The following is a 17,318-nucleotide window of genomic DNA, read 5'->3' as shown; positions in this document are numbered from 1 at the left end:
AGAGTCCCTGTGAGCTGTCACCCTGCTGCCTATCTACATCATGCATGTCACCTTTATCTTTGAGGTCTAACAGACAACCAATAGTCAGCAACTGCACCCACTGGATTCAGCCCTATGAATCCTAAGCATGAAGCTAGATTTTTTTCTTGAAGGCGAGAAATTCGGGAACCAATACAAAGGTCCCCTCATGAGGCAATGCCAGCTTTCCACTCCTGCCTCTGAGTTTCCAGTAGTGACTTCCTTCCTTGCTCCTGGAAAACCAGCACTTAGGAAGTAGGGTGATTCTCCTCCTTTTCATTTACACACCTTAGAGTATGGAAGAGAGACTCCCCCGGGATTGAGAAGAAACTGGTGGTGAGCACTTACATGTCTTAACTATAGAGCTTGGGCAGTTAAGACATGTAAGTGCAGTTAAGGAATGGCATTGCTGGAGCCAACAGACCCAGTGGGTAGGTAAAGGCACCACTGTGTTCTTTCCCCAGCCTCTTCATTCACAAGTGCATGGGGTAATGCGCCACCAGTTCAGAGCACCCTGGGCCCACGCTAATAAACCTGAGCTACCAAGATAACTGAGATACCATGGACAAGGCCAGAGCTAGCAAGCAATCTAGTCACTTGGTCCAGATGGTAAAGACAAAATCCAGATGAAGACCACCTCAAAATACACCAGACAATGGATGTTGAAGTGGATGCGTGCAACATGTGATCTGATCCCGTATTTCATTCAAACCCTGCTTCCTTCACTTCTCTCCACCCCTCGTCCCTACAGGCAAAACACCCCCTTCTTTCCAAAGGCCCTGCTGACTCATCCCAGCGTAATTCAAAAGAGCCACATGGGAGCCACATGGTAGGAGTGGGGAGAAGGCTGAGAAACAGGCATTCATAGCATTCATACCCGAAGCAAGGCTGACATCAGAGAAGATGCGAGAATTCCCACCCATTGCTTGCTTGGTAAGTACATGAGACAGCCTTCATTTGGGCCTATCAGTCTTCAAAATTTCCTGCACACCAGCAAAATGCACCAGCAACCAGTCACCTTGCCCCAAACTAGAACATCTGGAGTTTACAGCCTCAGGCTTTGTATGTTCAACAATTCAAAGAATAAAGTCCCTACCCGGGCCTGTAAATCCCAATGTATGTCTCTAATGAGCCAGGCCCCTGGGACTTCAGGCATTTAAGTAATAATTTTAGAGTCAGTCACTGCTAGTCTCCTGAGTTGCTAAGGAGTTAAAGACCCAGAGATAAGTTCTGAAAAGAGGGTAGTTACTCTCCCTGTACCATTAGGTTCCCAGCTAACCCTGTCATCTGGCCTTCTCCACAGTTGGTTCAGATCTACCTAATTATAATTTGGGCTCCTGTACCTCTTCAGCTTTGGCTGAAGAATCAGTCCATGCATTCTGCCTGGGTTTTTACCCCTCCTTTGTCCTGTTTCTCTATATGGCCTCACTCTAGCTATGGAAAGCCTCATCTGCAGCCAAGAAGCAGAAAAGAATTTACAGAATTTGCTATAAAACCTTAACAACTCCTTGGAGGGAGGTTCTCCCGCCTGGCAACCAGACATAATTATAAGATGAATGAAAGGGAAGCTGCCAGGAGAGGAGTGGCAGAGCTGTCACTGGCCAAGGGTCCCACACCATTCCTGGAAGAATTAGAAGGACCTTTAGATGTCATCTACTTCCAATTTTTTCTTTTCCTAATGGGGAAAGGAAGCCCAGGAGGTGACCCACACTTGACTTAGTCACATGGTTACTAATTCAAGACCTTTTGACTCCCTACTCAGTATTTTTCCTATCTACACCAAACATTGCTTACTCACTGCCATCGACTGGGAGAAGAGGGTCTCCTCCATGCCTTTCCTACCACCAATCCTGGACCATCGTTCTGGATTAACAGTATTCCTCCCCCAAGTTCTTCAGAATCCCCAGGGGACAACTATCAAAACATGCCAACACATACGCAAATGGTACTGTGGAGCCCTGTGCTACCTGCTACACTACAGCTTACAAGGGTTGAGTGACAACCACCAAACCGTAGACATTCCCATAGAGAGAGGGGTTCCTGTTGTATATCAGTGATCACTAAACAAGCAGTCTTTGGCGGCATGACACTAGAATGTGGCCCAGCTCTGAAAACCGAAGGTGCCATTCTCATCAAACCGGAGGCAGTGAAAATATCAGTTAATGTCTGATCTATAGATATGCATCTAAAAACCACTGAAAGGAGAACCAAGAGTCACTGTACCATTTGAAGACTCCCCAACATTACCATTTCAGTTCTTCTGTGGTATCCAAACAGAGTGACCAAGACACAGTGAACATCAAGGAGATACAGCACTATCCAGGATACAAAGTCAGAGTGCAGGCTGAAGAAGTAAACCTCCATCTAATGAAAGAAGCGTTCTGCCTCAGCCCAAAGGACCTGAAGCCTTAGAGCAACTCAAGTACCTCTCTTCCTAAAAACAAACACATTTGGAATACTGGACCTACAGCTTTAAGGAATGTCATCTCTCTCCTAGCTGACACCTTTAGCTACACAAGTTTCTTCCTTCTGGATCTCTCATAACAGCCCTATGTGCCCAGACTTTAGTGTACTCACAATCTAACTGCTGCCTCAAAGTCTGGCCTGCACAGGCCCGGAGCAGACAGCTATGGGCGCCTCTAACAACAAGCCCAAGAGGCTGACCCAGTCGCCAGGCAGACCCAATCTTCAGATCAATGGGCTAGACAGACTAATAGTTGGAGAGCAGAGGAGAACTGATCAATGATAAGGGGGCAGCAGCTGAAGCCACTCTCTCCATCTGTCTGGGTCAGGTGGGAAAGAGAGGCCCGGATGCACAGCCCTCATCCGATGTTAATAACTGGCTCTGCCTCATCAGGAAGCCATTAGAAACTGCAGCCACCACAGCCCAAGCTCCCTGGGCCCGTGTCTGTATGCAGCTGGTGAAAGCACTCATTACCTCTGCCCAGCAGTACTGGGCTTACTCTACAGAGAAGCCTAAGCAAGCCAGCCTGAAGAGTAGAGCAGAGCTTGAGTGCTGGGGAGAGGCAACTGGAAAGTAGGTCGCCGGAGATCGGAAGATGGAGAACTCAGTCAAGTGTGTGCTTTGAGAAGTCCTTGGGAACCTGTCCCTACTGAATGACATGTCTTTATTCCATAGGCATCCACGGCAGGCTGTGCATGTGTATAAAGCTTGTTTGGAGACACCAAAAGCATTTTGAAATGAGGCACTTGTGATGATTACACAACTCTGTGAATGTATTAAAAACCACTGAATTTCTGTTATATGAAATCTGTCTGAAGAGATAAGACAGCTACTGACTGACTCAGGGCAATGGGAATACCTTGATGACTGACAACCATAGACCCTCCACTTGGAGTTCCCCTTCTAATGAGACAAACCTATGCTGTTTAATATACAAACAGCAGTACAGGAGATGCTCCCAACTCCAGAGACACCCAGACTTAGCAGGGAGACCAATGTGGCTGGATTCCAGAAGCTCTGGAAAGGGAGATAAGGAGGAGCCTGCAGATGTCCTGGGATGGGAGGGAACCAAGGTGACAAGTATGATGCCAATTACTGAGAGGGAAGACAGAGAGAGACTGGGGCCTCCCACACCCACTCCTGACACATGGAAACGCTTCAGATGGCAGCTAGATGTATGTGCCTCCCTGAGACGCCGTGGGAGAAGCTGGGCATGGTCTATTTCCAGAACAGACACCTGGTGTCGGTGCCTTCTGGGAACACTTATGTAGAGGCCCCAGACTCCGAGGGGTACAAAACAAAACTCTTGACTCCCTAGTCCAGTGGTTCTCAACCTGAGTGTTGCAACCCCTTTGGCAAACCTCTATCATCAAAAATATTTATATTACAATTTATAAAAGTAGAAAAATTGCAGTTATGGAGTAGCAATGAAATAATTTTATGGTGGGGGGGTCATCACAACATGAGGAACTGTATTAAAGGGACACAGCATTAGGAAGTTTGAGAACCACTGGACTAATCCCAAGCAACACTAAGAAGAGGCTTCTCCTGCCCCCTTAAAGACACTCAGAAGGAAGTGTACCTTAAACTCTGGTCCCTGCCCCTGGCTGAAGGGTGTCTCTCCCAACCCCTAGGAGGTAACAGGAAAGGGGCAGATAGAATGGGATCTCAGGAAAACAGACATAACAGCACAGCACGCCAGACTGGGAACTGAGGAAGGCACAGTGACAACGAGATCATTTGAGGAAATCTAGCTGGATACTGAGATCTGTCCCCTGGAATATCCCAGCACATCACTGACTGGCTCACTGGCCCCAACTCAGGTAGCACGTGGCTCTACCCTTGATGAGTGACGCAGGGGTAGAGAGGCAGGAGAGGGAAGAGGAATGGAGACCTGGGGGACAGGAGTCAAGAGGGCAAGGAAGGACTGTGGAGATCAGGGAGCATGAGGTAAAATTCAGAAGGGAGAGAACCTTCTCTGAGCCCTACACACCCTCAAGTTGGGATAGAGCCCTGCCTTGGCAACAGGCTCACTGCAGCTTTGTAATATACTGAATTAGTCACTGGATAACAAGCACATTTACACACGCTGGCGCACAGCTGTTTAAAGGCACATGATCCCCTTTTCTTGGTGCCAGATTCTGGCAGCAAATCATCTACTGCAATCACCAACTAGTGAAGCCAAAAGGTGCATGGGTTTTAGGAAAAGTCTGGATGAACCAACAGGTGCCTGCTTGGGAGCAGGAGGGAGAACCCCAAGAAAGACAGACAGTGGGCTGCTTCTGTGTCTTGAAAACTTTGCCAGGTAGATTCATTGCCTACACCTTTATTTACAACTGCACCTATGATGAGGGACAACCTGGCCCAGCAAGTGACTAGGACCTTCACTTGCTTTGCTGGGGTCTCTGGTTTTCCTCCTTAAGCCTCACGGTCTAGGTCACCTTTCAAAGGAAGGTAAGAGTCCCAGAGCAAAGAGGAGTGCTTCAGCAATGAAAATCATCTGGAGCTTTGATAACAAACATTCTAAGAAGCGTCCTTGTTGAAGTTGGAAGAACCGTGTCTGAAAACAATGCTTTGGAGTTGGAAACCTGGCCAAAGCTTGAACTCAGATATGGTAAGTATGTGAAGAGAGGGACTGGAAAATAATGTAGCCAGCCACAGGACTGCTCTAGCTCACTCGGTTAAAGGGGTGTCAAGTGGAAATTTTTCTGTAACCAGGTTAACAGCAACCACAGTTTTAACAACCGCTGAAGTAAAAATGGTGCCAGCAGCAAAGGAAGATTGGTACAGAATTTCGTGGGCTGAGACAATGGTAATGCCATTTCCTGAGACCCTGAAGTGTGGTTTGAAGGGGGGGTATAGGAATTATCTCTAATCCTTGCTATAGCCATGGAAGTGCCTTATTATTATCTTCCTTGTTTGGATCAGAAACTCAAGGCTGGGGGAAGCTAAATCATTTGCCTTAGGACAAATTAGTGAGCAACAAGCCAGAATTCAAAGCAGGGCTAGCTCTCCTGCCTTTACTGAGGAGGATGCCTGGCCCACAGGCAGAAAGCACTTGGTACTGGAAACCCAACCATGAGCCTTTCCTTTTGACTAGTTATCGTCTGTCAATTGGGAACAGAGAACGGTCTGTAACACACGATTATGATAAGCAACCCACGGCACAGCTAAATCCACCTGACAAACTTAAGAACCCAGCACTAATGACTAAATGAGATGAATCACGTTTAGACTCTGTTGGAACAGGAATGGGGGGAGTGCCACAAATACTGTGAGTAGCCTGAGTAGCAGGAGACAAGTGTGTATCCTGCGCCAGCCATTGCTAACTCCAATTCCACTTCCTTGGAATTGCTTGAGTTGTAAAAACCCTGGAAACATTATTTTCCTACTGCGCAAGGCAGCTGGGAGCAACCAGAGTCTTGCTTCATCTTTGCTCACTCACTGAATGAGCCATGCCAGCAAACAGTGCCTGCCGACCAGAGAGCCCTGTGAAGCCAAGGCAACTCACCAGGGCCCGGTCTCCCTGAAACTCCGCTGCTGTTTTGTTCAATCAGCACCCAAAACCCACTGGAGTCTCTGAAATTTCTAAGTTATTCTATCAGGCCACCCAACACAGAAGCTTGTGGGTAATGGCAAAAGAACTGCCACTAGGCTCCTCTAAGAGATGCATTAATAAAATGTCATTTTTAAAAAGGGAGAAGGAGAAGTCCCCAACTCCTCCTGCTCTGCCTCTTGCTTAAAGAGGTTCACTCTGGGTCCAGCATGTAGATGTTGATTCATTCCATGTGCCTGTTTATTTTTCTACAAACATTCCTGTTGCATCAAGTGGCCTCAAGGCCTGAACTTCTGTCCCCTCCCTGGAAAATTCTCAGGCATGGCAGAGCTCTCACTTCATTCCTCAGTTTCCCAGTTAGCAGCATGGGGACCAAAACATGAAATCTGTATGCAAGTTTACCAAATTTGCTAGATACCTTCCACTTACCCATCTCAGACTTGAAAATACACGGTGGAAATTTTCAAACCCATCCCTACAGTAAATATTTATAAATAACTGATCATGAGGATCCTAGGAGAAAACATAACACATGGAATAGAATCCCAGGAATCAGGGTTTCTTTTAAGAGTATTGGTAAGGTTTCTCTCCCAATGGGTGTGTCTATGTAGGTTAGGCTTTTTGATGAAGCTTTAAATGCAGACATTGAGCCTCCATGGCCCTGAGCAAGTTATTTAAATATCTCTGAGATTCAGTTTCTTATCTGAAAGAAATGGGGATAAACACTAACCTCACAGGGGTGATTAAAGGATGTGCCTGCTTCTGTAAAGCTCCTCGTGAAGTACCTGGCCCACTGTAGGTACTCTACAGACATTACTTTCACTTCCCTTCTCCCTTAGGCCTCAAGTACAGCTATGTGTAGAAAACAGTAACACTCAGAAGTTTTGTGGAATATTTTATTTCTATCAGGATACAAGGAAGGTGTATGATTGAACTCTTGATCTGTATAGAATCAAGGATATGCTTCCTGTACACATACATGTGACTCACCTTGGAGAGTTCATATGTGTTGAGCACCACCCCTCATACCACATCTCTCACTAACTTAACAACTCTCCGTGCATCATCAGTGACTCCAGCACTTTCTAACTCATTAACTCTACTACTCTCTCTTCCAAAGAATGACAGCTCACTCTGAGCAGCATTCTTCAAGGGGGATATAGAGATTATGAACAGGTAACAACTGCCTGGAGTAAAAACAGACTCAGTATATCAAGCCTCACATCAGGCCATGGAAGGACCTGAGATGATGACCTCTTCAGGCCAGCTCAGTCGACAGCAAAGGAATTGTTCACACTAGGCAAGATAAGATCATCAAGGACTGACCCTTTAGGCCTGCCCTGAGCTACTCTACTCATATAAGTAGGGGTTCCAAATCAAATACTGCTCCAGGTCTGAGGAAGAGATTCACCTTGTAGATGCATTAAGATCTACTTTATATGAGTTCTAAAACTTTCGTGACAAGAATCGAGTACTCAGACTTAAAGAAAACAATACTTAAAAACCCCTCTGTTTCTGCTGTAATGCACTGTACCACCCCTCTCTACCATCTCCACCTCCCCCTTCTCAATTATCCAGAGAAACCCATGGTACTGATGGCTTATTAGGATTTATATCCACCTACGGGGAAATGGGAGCAAGCCCAGAAGAATTCTTCTCAGGCCAATACTTTGCCATTTGGCTTGGGAATGCACCGGCTTCCAGAAAGATCAAAACAAGGAGGGGATTTAAGAGTGCTGATTTTTCCTAAGAAGACTAATATGCTCTATTAGGGATCTGATCCAATCTATCTAATCTCTGAGTGGTCACACACAGCCATACCTAGTACCATAGCAAACACCCTGTTTTAAACGGAAAGAATGAATTACTCATCTAGGATGTCATTAGTTCTTGTATTCCTCTTGAGTACAATTCTTTTATACAACATGTACTGTGACATTCAAAATTTTTTATACTTTTTCGTTTCCAGAAACATACCTCCAGCTGTCTCACTTTCCTTCTACTCATCAAAGTGGACCTTACTTGACATAAACTAAGGGCTGGAAGACCAAAGCAAGGAACATTTTAGTTTAATACAGGCAAACAGGGTTGGAGGATTCTTTTAAAAACATGACTTCTTAAGGCCCAAGGTCAACCTCTCCCAAAGGAAAAGTGCACATTTGTCCAGTAGCCTGTAGAATAACCCACATTTCTTCTTGCTCCGTGACAAGTAACTAACCTGCCGTGCTATTTAGTTTTCCCTGTCTCCCGGTATCTTGAATATTTGTGCCATTCTCCCAGATTTGACAGCACAAGAGTCTGGGCAACCTGTCAAAGCTCTGTAGTTAGCAACTATATGGGACTCATTAAAGTGTACAAAACATGCAGAGGAGGGATTCTTCCAGCAACAGAGAAGGGGGTGGGTGCCTTGTTGACATTTCGGTCTCATGCTAGTGTTTATTATGGCTATAATGTAGATGTTCATCAAACAAAAGAAACGTTTAAGATGAGTGGTGAATGGAAATTTCAGGACATCTGACCAAGTCCAGCTTTGGTTCTGTGATTTCTTTGCTTGTAACACTGAGAGAACAATTTGACATCCGTGCTGTATGTTCCCCTTATTCACAAAATATCAGCAACTGAGAAGACCACTGGGATCTCTAATGGGTAAAGTTGTATGTGCAACTTTAACCCATTACCAAATTATGAGGCTGTATTTTGGTAGACTGCTAGATATGCAAAGTAAACCTCAGCTTCCCTTCCAAATTTAATGCCTAAGTACTTCAGAAAACTGTGAGGATAGCATACACGCAAGTTTAGAGTTGAGTACAGCTGGGATTAAATGCAAACAGTGCCTAGCACCTTACAAGTTTTAACATCTCACTACGTCTTCATCTGTGAAATGGGAGTAAATGTTTAACTAGCACAGAACAGGATAAAACAGTGTGGACCTTTGGCACAAACCCAGCATCCAAACCCCCCCCCAAAAAGATAACAAAATACAATACCACCAACAAAATAAAGTTGGGTAGGAATAAGATGTGCCCACTGATAAGAATTCAATGGCGATCTTCCTTGTTTTCCTCTCAGATCAACAAGTTGAACTTAGGCCCTTGTTTCCCAAAGAAGGATAACTGTGACTGATCTTTCTCAAAATGTAGAAATAACATCAATAAAATGAGATCACAGATAACAAATGTGCGTAGGCGACTCCACAGCCGCAAAGGCAGCCTTTGAGAAGCGACAGGGTCGGGTCGGTGTTTACCACACCCAGTGCACAGTTGTAGCTTCCTGGATGGTTGGGAAGCCAAAGCAGGTGGCATCTTGTCAGCCCCCAACTCCACCATGCAGGCCATGCCCATCGAGGGGTCAGCTGGTTGCTACCCAGGAACCACCTGTGAGTCCCACTAGCAGGCATGGGCCCTTCCCTCTGTGCAAACAGACAGAGAGGACCTTGACTCACTGGGCTTGTCAGGAATTGGTGCTGAGGTGGCTCCCAGCAGAGCGCAGAGCGCATTCCTGCTGCAGGAGGGGACTGTTTCTCAACAGAATAGAACAACAAGAAGGGGCAGCTTCCATGAGAAAAGTCATTACTCAGACCACATGGGCAGCTGTGCGGATACAGCTGGGTTGGCTGTTACACTCACCAGACTCCTAACCTACGTCTCTCTTCCTCCATCAGACCCCTCACTGGAAGTGCCTTCAGCTGGTCCCGTGGCCAAAACTTATGCAGAAAGGAAGTTGTTGTATATTAGGAGACCAAGAGAAGACATGACTCTTGGCCCAGCATGACCCTGAGATGACATACTCAGAATTGACCACAGACAACTTTGAGCTAGGGGTTAAGAGTGAAGCACTCAGTTAACATGTGGTACTCAGGGTTGCATGACTGCTCTGAGCAATTCCTACATCCATTCCTAATACCTTGCTGTGACCGGCTCTTTACAGAGGTACCCAAAAGTCCCTAGTGATTTATCAGCACCATTCAGGGCTCTTAAATAACAGGCAATGTTTTACCAGCCTTTACTGCTGCCTAAAGTCACAAGACATCAGTGTTAAGAGAAACCTGACAGGATATCTTCTCTAGCGAATTTATTTGACTAAGAAAATGTGATTCAGAATAAATGAAATTATTTTTCCCAAAGTCATATAAAAAGTTACACAAAATCCCCCTGACTCTCGACTTTATCTCTCTGCCTCTCTGGTATTGAGCCTACAAAGTGAACCATATATTCATACATGGTACTTAATTCTACTCAGCTGATGGGCTCATCAGTCGTGATTATTCTCCATTGAACTCTGAATGTTAAGTAGTATCTGAATGATGTAAGACAACTTATGTACAATTTACAGAATTAATTTAAAACTTAGGCAAAAATATCAAGAAAAATAAAGATCAGTATAAAATCAGTCACATGGAAGTTTTTCCACTGTAAACTCTTTGCAATGAATTTTCAAAAATATACTTTGAAATTGGACTTATAATACATTATTATTTTCAATGTGAATGATGACACTGAATTAGTTGCCTTAGGAAAATATGAATTTCATCCAACACACACACACACAAAATCATTAACTTAAGAACAGGGACAAGACCTGGCACATAGTGGGAGCTCCTAAAGCCTTAAAAAAAACTTCATCTACAAACACAAGTGCCTGACTAAGTTATTTTCCGTTCTTACCTTAAAAATATGTACCTGATTGATTCTGTCATGTTCTTTGAGGTTTAACGCCTATTCTGATAAACTGATATAGAGGTTTTAGCAACTAACATTATGAGTGGGAGGGAAAGTAATGCAAGAAAAAAAAGTTCAGCCATCTCAGAGGCCTACTCAGTAACATTGCTCTGTCCTTGAAACCACCATACTGTTTTTTAAGTGCTGAATTTTTTATTATTTTAAATTTTGAGTATGTGAGGGAGTGTGCATGGGACTGAAGATTTCCACTGAGACCAGAGGTGTTGGGTCCCCCCAGAGTTGGAGCTACAGGCAGCTGTGAGCCACAAATAGGGTTCTGGGTACCTAGAACTCAGGCCTCTGCAAGAGCAGTATGTTATCTAAGCATGAACCATCTCTCCAACTCCACCTCCCTTTTCTGAAAGGCAAAGGTTTTCCCCAGATTCCCTATGTTTTTAGATCCTGGCATCTAATGTCTCTCTTCACTCTCTATGATCAACACTTTTTCCTTCAAGTCTTCCAAACATGCAAGGTTATCATGCTTTTCTATATTAAACATAAGTTCTTTTCTTGTTCTTACAGTTCCTTTAAATGCCTCCCCGTGGACCATGATCTCCAGAAAGTTGGCCCATGAAAGCCTTCTATCCAAGAACTATTGAAAAAGACTCTCATCAGGCATAGAAAATACAAGGAACTCTGGACCCAAGCATCTCCTCAGATCTGGAACATGGGAAAGACAACACTTGAATTGTCCTGACCAGCCACAGACACATGAGTTTAACATGCTTTGGAAAGGCATCACAAAGAGCAAGAACAGGCCCAAGACTGTCCATCATGCCACCTGAGACAAGAAGTCCTGATCCAGCACAATGCTTGGTCCAGAGTAGGATGTTTTTAAAAGTCTATGAAATGCCACATAAATTCCTTTTATCCTTTCATTCTTTTATTAGTTCTTTTGTACTCTTCCTGTCCTCCTTCCTTCTTTCTCATTTTTTTAGCCAAAAGGGATGTTGCAATTGAACTCACCATTCCTCCCCTCCTGAACAGATGAGGGTTTATGTAGTATTGTTTTGTTTTCATCCACTTTAAAGACATAGAAATAAAACCCACTTTTTTTCCTTTTGTCTCCTTTTTTTTTTAACCTCAACATTATAAAATCTCATCTTGGATGAACCCTAAAACAAAACAAAGTTCTAATTATCTTCACTAATATAATGATATTTCCTGTTCCCCAACTCAAAAGCTCATTTTTCTCACTCACACACTTACTCCCCCTTTACCCCCCACTACCTGCAAAAAATATATAGTTCCCCTGCAGAACTCTGCAAAACATACTTAATGACTTATCACAGCTACCCATAGCTTCTAAGAAGTTTATGCACTCAGTGTGAACGAGTATGAGGTGGTATCCTGGGTGTTAAGGGACACTATGCTTTGCATGGAAGGCAAATTTAAAAGTATCACTCTTCACAGTTGAGGGAAAACATGAAATTTTTAATAAAGTCCAGTTTGCCTAGTTTTGGATAGGGTAAACCTTAAAATGGTCAATTGACAAGAGAATATCCCAGCGAATAATCTCATCTAAATTTAGTGCCTAAGTTTGGGGACCCTCTCTCATGGAAAGGTCTTACTTTTAAGTTTTACTATCCTTTTGTGATTATTACTAATGCAGACATCTTCAAGTGCTGCTTGGATGGTAAGTTATATGATCCTCCTGTCTACACTGGTCCAAGATCTCAAATTCATCTGCCTAATGATCCCCACTGCTAACTAGGTCTAATAACACTGTGAAGGCCAATTTACATCTCCCTGAAACAGAACAGAAAGCTCCAGAAAGAGGTGGTGTTGAATAGCATGTGGAGAGAGAAAAATAACAACCAAACAAAAATTCACTACATCTTGGGTACCAAGTGAGAGGCCTGAGCTCAAGCAGGGGCATCAGGGAAGAATCTGGCATCAAGATGATCGAGATGATCAAAAAGTATTTCAGACTTGTGCTGCAGTATACTAACTGTATCATGGGTCTCCACCCTGGAAGTCAGGCCTACTACAACCCTATATACAGACCAATTCCTATATGCAAAAGGATCACTGACTAGTTGGGTGCAAGACAAAGTAACTCAGACTTCAGACACAGGCTTCAGAAATGTAGTCAAGTTGAAATAGCTTTTTTGTGCAATTTGGGAAACATTTACTGAAGTTTTATAAACAGGTATCTTCAATCCAACTAAGGGGGAAAGTAGCTACAGAAGATCATGAGTGAAAATGACAGGTTTGGGGACAGCTCTGAATTAAGCCTGAATAATTCTGAATTAACCATAGTGTAACAGAAAGCAGAGCTAAAATTCTGCAAACACAGAGGCAAATGCTACGTGTGATTCCATCTGAGCAGAGAAAGGAACCAATGCATCATTATGGAACTAATAAATAAAACAGGGACCTGTCTATTCATATACAAGTTCCTCTTTATTATGGCTACATGGCCCAAGGATGCTAAGTATTTGGAGAAACACTCCCCGTAAAGGAATCAATACCTTGACCATGGCTGAGGAACCAGAGTCTGTTTCTCAATGAGCTATGTGCCAATGGGAAGGTCCTACCTTCCCCTTTAGTCACTCTGAACAGTAGTATGCCCTGACGCAGTAATTGGAGTCAAAAATAAATAACTTTTAATGGGAAAGATAGAAGTTATTTGTTATGGAAAGAACAAATGTAATTATCCCGTCTCCTTACAAATTAGAAAATTAAACTTCAACTTCCTTCAGCTTGCCAGTCAACATCTTTCATCACCCAGAATTGAAACAATGGAATTCTTTGCAGCACTAGTGACAAAGGAGATAAAATGGGCAGAAGCTAGAGGATCAGGGACTTGGTTCCATCAGAGACCAAGGTTAGAATGCCTGAGAGTCACTGAAACACAGAGTCCTGGTTCTTTTCCATGTGAGGTCAGACTGAGAGGATGCAATCTGGATGGCCTTGCCTGGGGACACCCCTTTGCCAAGCTGTCCAGGGCAGTTAGGTGACATTTCAGCTCAGGGGAGTCTTTCAGGGATGGCAGGGAACCCTTGTATTCCCTGAATCTTCACAACATTGACCAGCACTACCTTCTTATAGAATACAGATTATGGCTTAATTTCCGGGGTTGCTGAAAATATCACCAGGTACAAAATGCCTACTGCATCTCACCAATGTCTTAAGTGTCTAAAGCGTGACCTTAGGAAATGTATGTACTTCTATAATATCACTTTCTCCACCTGAAAAATAATGGAATAAATAGTATTTCTCCCAGAGTATCAATCAAGTATGCTCCAACACACTCGACACACATTTCAGAAACTCCCTACAACAGTTAGTTATCAAGAATCTACCATCAACATAAGCTCCTGGAATGCCATCAGAGCTACGATTTTCATTCCGTCTATAATTACGCTGTTGCGTGTGCCAATGGGAATTAGCCGCCATACTCTGAAGCAGGGAGATTCTTTCCTGGAAAATCCTGGCAGCCAGTAAAAAGCTCTTGCTTTTGCAGAAACTGTGGTGAGGCCGAGAGCAAGCTGGGTTTGGGGAAGTTGACCACAGGTGCTTTGTCTCCTAGAGAGAGAAGATGTTCCTACAGGGTGGTCTGGCCTCTTTAAGAGGGGGGAGAAATGCTACATGGACAAGAAAAAAATACAGCAACACAAACCAACCAAAAATGCCAGGAATGCAATCTCTGCCAACCAAGTAAATAAATAAAATGTTAGATACTTTATAATAACTGCACAAGACACATTTCTCAACCTAGTAAAATGGGGGTGGGAACCTATACTTTTCCTCCAACTCTGCAAATGTCCCCATTGTCCTTGGACTTGGTAGACTTCATTGACAGGCTCTATCGCCCAAAGGAATACACCAGCCTCTAGACCTGGTGCAGTGACAGCTGGGCCTCCCAGACATGCTGAAAGTGAACTGCTCATCACTCTTGCTGTCTAGAGCTCAGAATACAGCCTGCTTGTGTGAGATTCCAGGCCAGGAGGTCTTTTTCCCTGCTGTACTTTCCTCCCCAAGGGGTAGATTTGGGTCACATATATAAACCAACCTCCAGATTCCCTACCAAACCTTCCAAGGTCTTATCAAAGTTCTACACTAGTCAAGGTTTTTGTTGATTTGCATTTTCATTAACTGCTCAACAGACACCATTACAGGTTCATCACTGAGTTAAGATTTTCCACATATTCGGGTTTCATCTTCATCCAAGGATTATTACACTCATTTCACACATGCAGGAGCTGGAACACAGGGAGATTAAGTAGTCTGCCCAAAGTCACACAGCTACTGCCTGGGGATTCACACCCAGACGAACTGGCTCCATAGTCCCTGTCCAAACCACTGGGCTATTTAGTCACTAACAGTGTGGTAAGATGGGATCTAGAAACTCTGTGAGCAAGTCATCCTAGCAACCCAGCAGCTCTCCCTTTCTTTCTGGCTTACAGTGGCACAAAGGCTGTCCAAACTAAGAAAGGACAACACTTCTTCCTATCTAGAAGGACACTAACAGTCCTCAGGAGATGGATATCCTCTGTCAAAGTGAGAGGGAAGTAGGGACTGAACCTTTTAAGCCTTATAAACGGGCAAATAGCCAGGATGAAAACTGTTCCTCTGTGGCTGCTGTCTTCACCTCGCCATAAAGGTGGAGTGGAATGGAAGGGAGGAAAATAAAATAATGAAGTAGCATTTTCTCCCACACCCTGCCTCCATAGCCTCATCCTTACTCAGAAAAGAGTCAGGAACAAGTCAATGCTGCCTTTGGTTTAAACCTACATAGGCCTAAGAGAGGTGTGCAATGAAAAAGTACAGCCTGCTTTACACTTACAAGGGAAATTCAATGTCAGTGTTATTTTAAAGTATATATTAATTTGATACTAAAATCCTGTCATAAAACCAACATGAATAGAGGTTCTCGATCAAATCTTAACCACGGAGAGACTGACAAATATTCTAGTTCTTCTGTCTCCAAGAATTTGAACCCTCAGACTTCCCACTGCTTCTCTTTGAATCTAGGAATCCGAGGAGGGGGCAGAAAGGAAGCTCTGGCTTAATCTCTGAAGCAACATCACACCCACACTAGTTGTCTCCACACACGAGAAACTAAACAACACAGCAACAACAAATCATGATACACACTAAGGTCACTGTCCTGGATGCAAAGCCACGCAGCTGAGACACTGGCGTCCTATATAGTGTGGTGGCCCAGGTCAAGCTGCACCTAGTGTCTTATCCTTCTTTTAGTGAAAGCTGCCAGTCCTGGCCAGGGTTTCTTCCATCTTTGAAACGGAAAACTCACGTCTCCATTGACGTTTCTCTGTTGAGCTTTCAAAGGTAACTTCTAGTATTACTCGGTTTTGTACACTGGCAAGTTAGAAACAGGGATTCATCTCTCTTCAGCCACTGGCTCTGTGGAGAATTTTGTCTAAGTGTCTTAACTTTCCTGTGCTTCTAGATCCCCCATCTGAGGTATGAGCATAATATTTACATAAATGTAACTAAAATCCAGGGGGAAAAAGTGCTAAAAAAATAGCTAAATGACCAACAAATCATTGTTCTTCATTTTCTCTAAGAAAGCACAAGGAGGGGGCAGTCTCATCGCGGACCAAATGAAATTGTGTCGCTTTGCTGCACTGAAGGTTATTTACAAAGCCTGGCTTGGGAGCTTTTTTTATTTTGAGAACAGATTTCACTATATTGCTCAAATTGATCTTAAATGCCCCATGTAGCCCATATTCACTTTCACCTCTTCTGATCAGGAAAGTCAGTGTAAAGATACTCTGTGTAAAATACCAACTGCTACATTAGGCTGCCCAGGTCTGTCTTGCTGATGGGACACCTCAATAATTACTTGCCCACAGTTTATTTTTATCAGTAACAGAAATAATAGCATCGAGTGCTTTAAAATCTCAAATATTTAATATTAAATTACCAAAAAACATGCTTCAGCTGTTTGCTATGATCTAAAGCACGTGCTGCAAGGGACTCTCATTCGCCAGCAGCATGAAAGTCCCACCGTAGGTATGTGAACTGACATAATATACATGATGTTTCCCAGATGCCCAAATCTGTCTCTTCCCCATAAACACACATAGCACATATAAACAAGCCATTCTTAAGGAAAGGGCCTATTAGTTGAGTTTATATCTTCGCTGGGAACTATGCTTTCACTTCTGCTCTATATGGTTTCAATCAATTGTGACACAGAGAACTTCTGGCTCCCGGAACATTCAAAAACATCCTTCCCAGCATCATTTCTACCTGGAGCCCTGTGTGCCTGAGAAGTCTCCACGGCTCGAGGGGAGGGCCTCCGTGTGTCTCTGACTGTCATCACACTGGGACAAGACGCAAGTTCAGCTTTTGCACAGAGCAATCCCCGTTGACCGTCAGGAGAGTCTAGGTGGGGCGGACCCATATGTCCTTATTAACATTTGGAAGCACGCCAGAATGTCAAAACCTCATCTTGGAGTGTGTTGAAAGTTTAAAGAAAGGGTTAAAGTATGCAGTTCTTTCCGGCAGAGAAAAAAGGTTGGGGACAATGACTGATCATTAGACACAACAGAGGTGTGTATTGCGACACCTGATGAGTTCCCAAAAT

At 43.8% G+C, this 17,318-nt stretch overlaps 1 protein-coding gene across 4 annotated transcripts in view; it reads right to left on the bottom strand.

Moving 5' to 3' along the window:
* Positions 1–17,318, bottom strand: part of Ets1 (ETS proto-oncogene 1, transcription factor) — a 121,758-nt gene that overhangs the window by 44,612 nt on the left and 59,828 nt on the right. The window lies entirely within an intron of this gene.

This window comes from Mesocricetus auratus, unplaced genomic scaffold, assembly GCF_017639785.1.
Source record: "Mesocricetus auratus isolate SY011 unplaced genomic scaffold, BCM_Maur_2.0 Super-Scaffold_100022, whole genome shotgun sequence".
Classification (NCBI taxonomy): Eukaryota; Metazoa; Chordata; class Mammalia; order Rodentia; family Cricetidae; genus Mesocricetus; species Mesocricetus auratus.
Note: the sequence above shows the minus strand (reverse complement) of the source record. Positions and strands in the feature narration are given on the sequence as shown.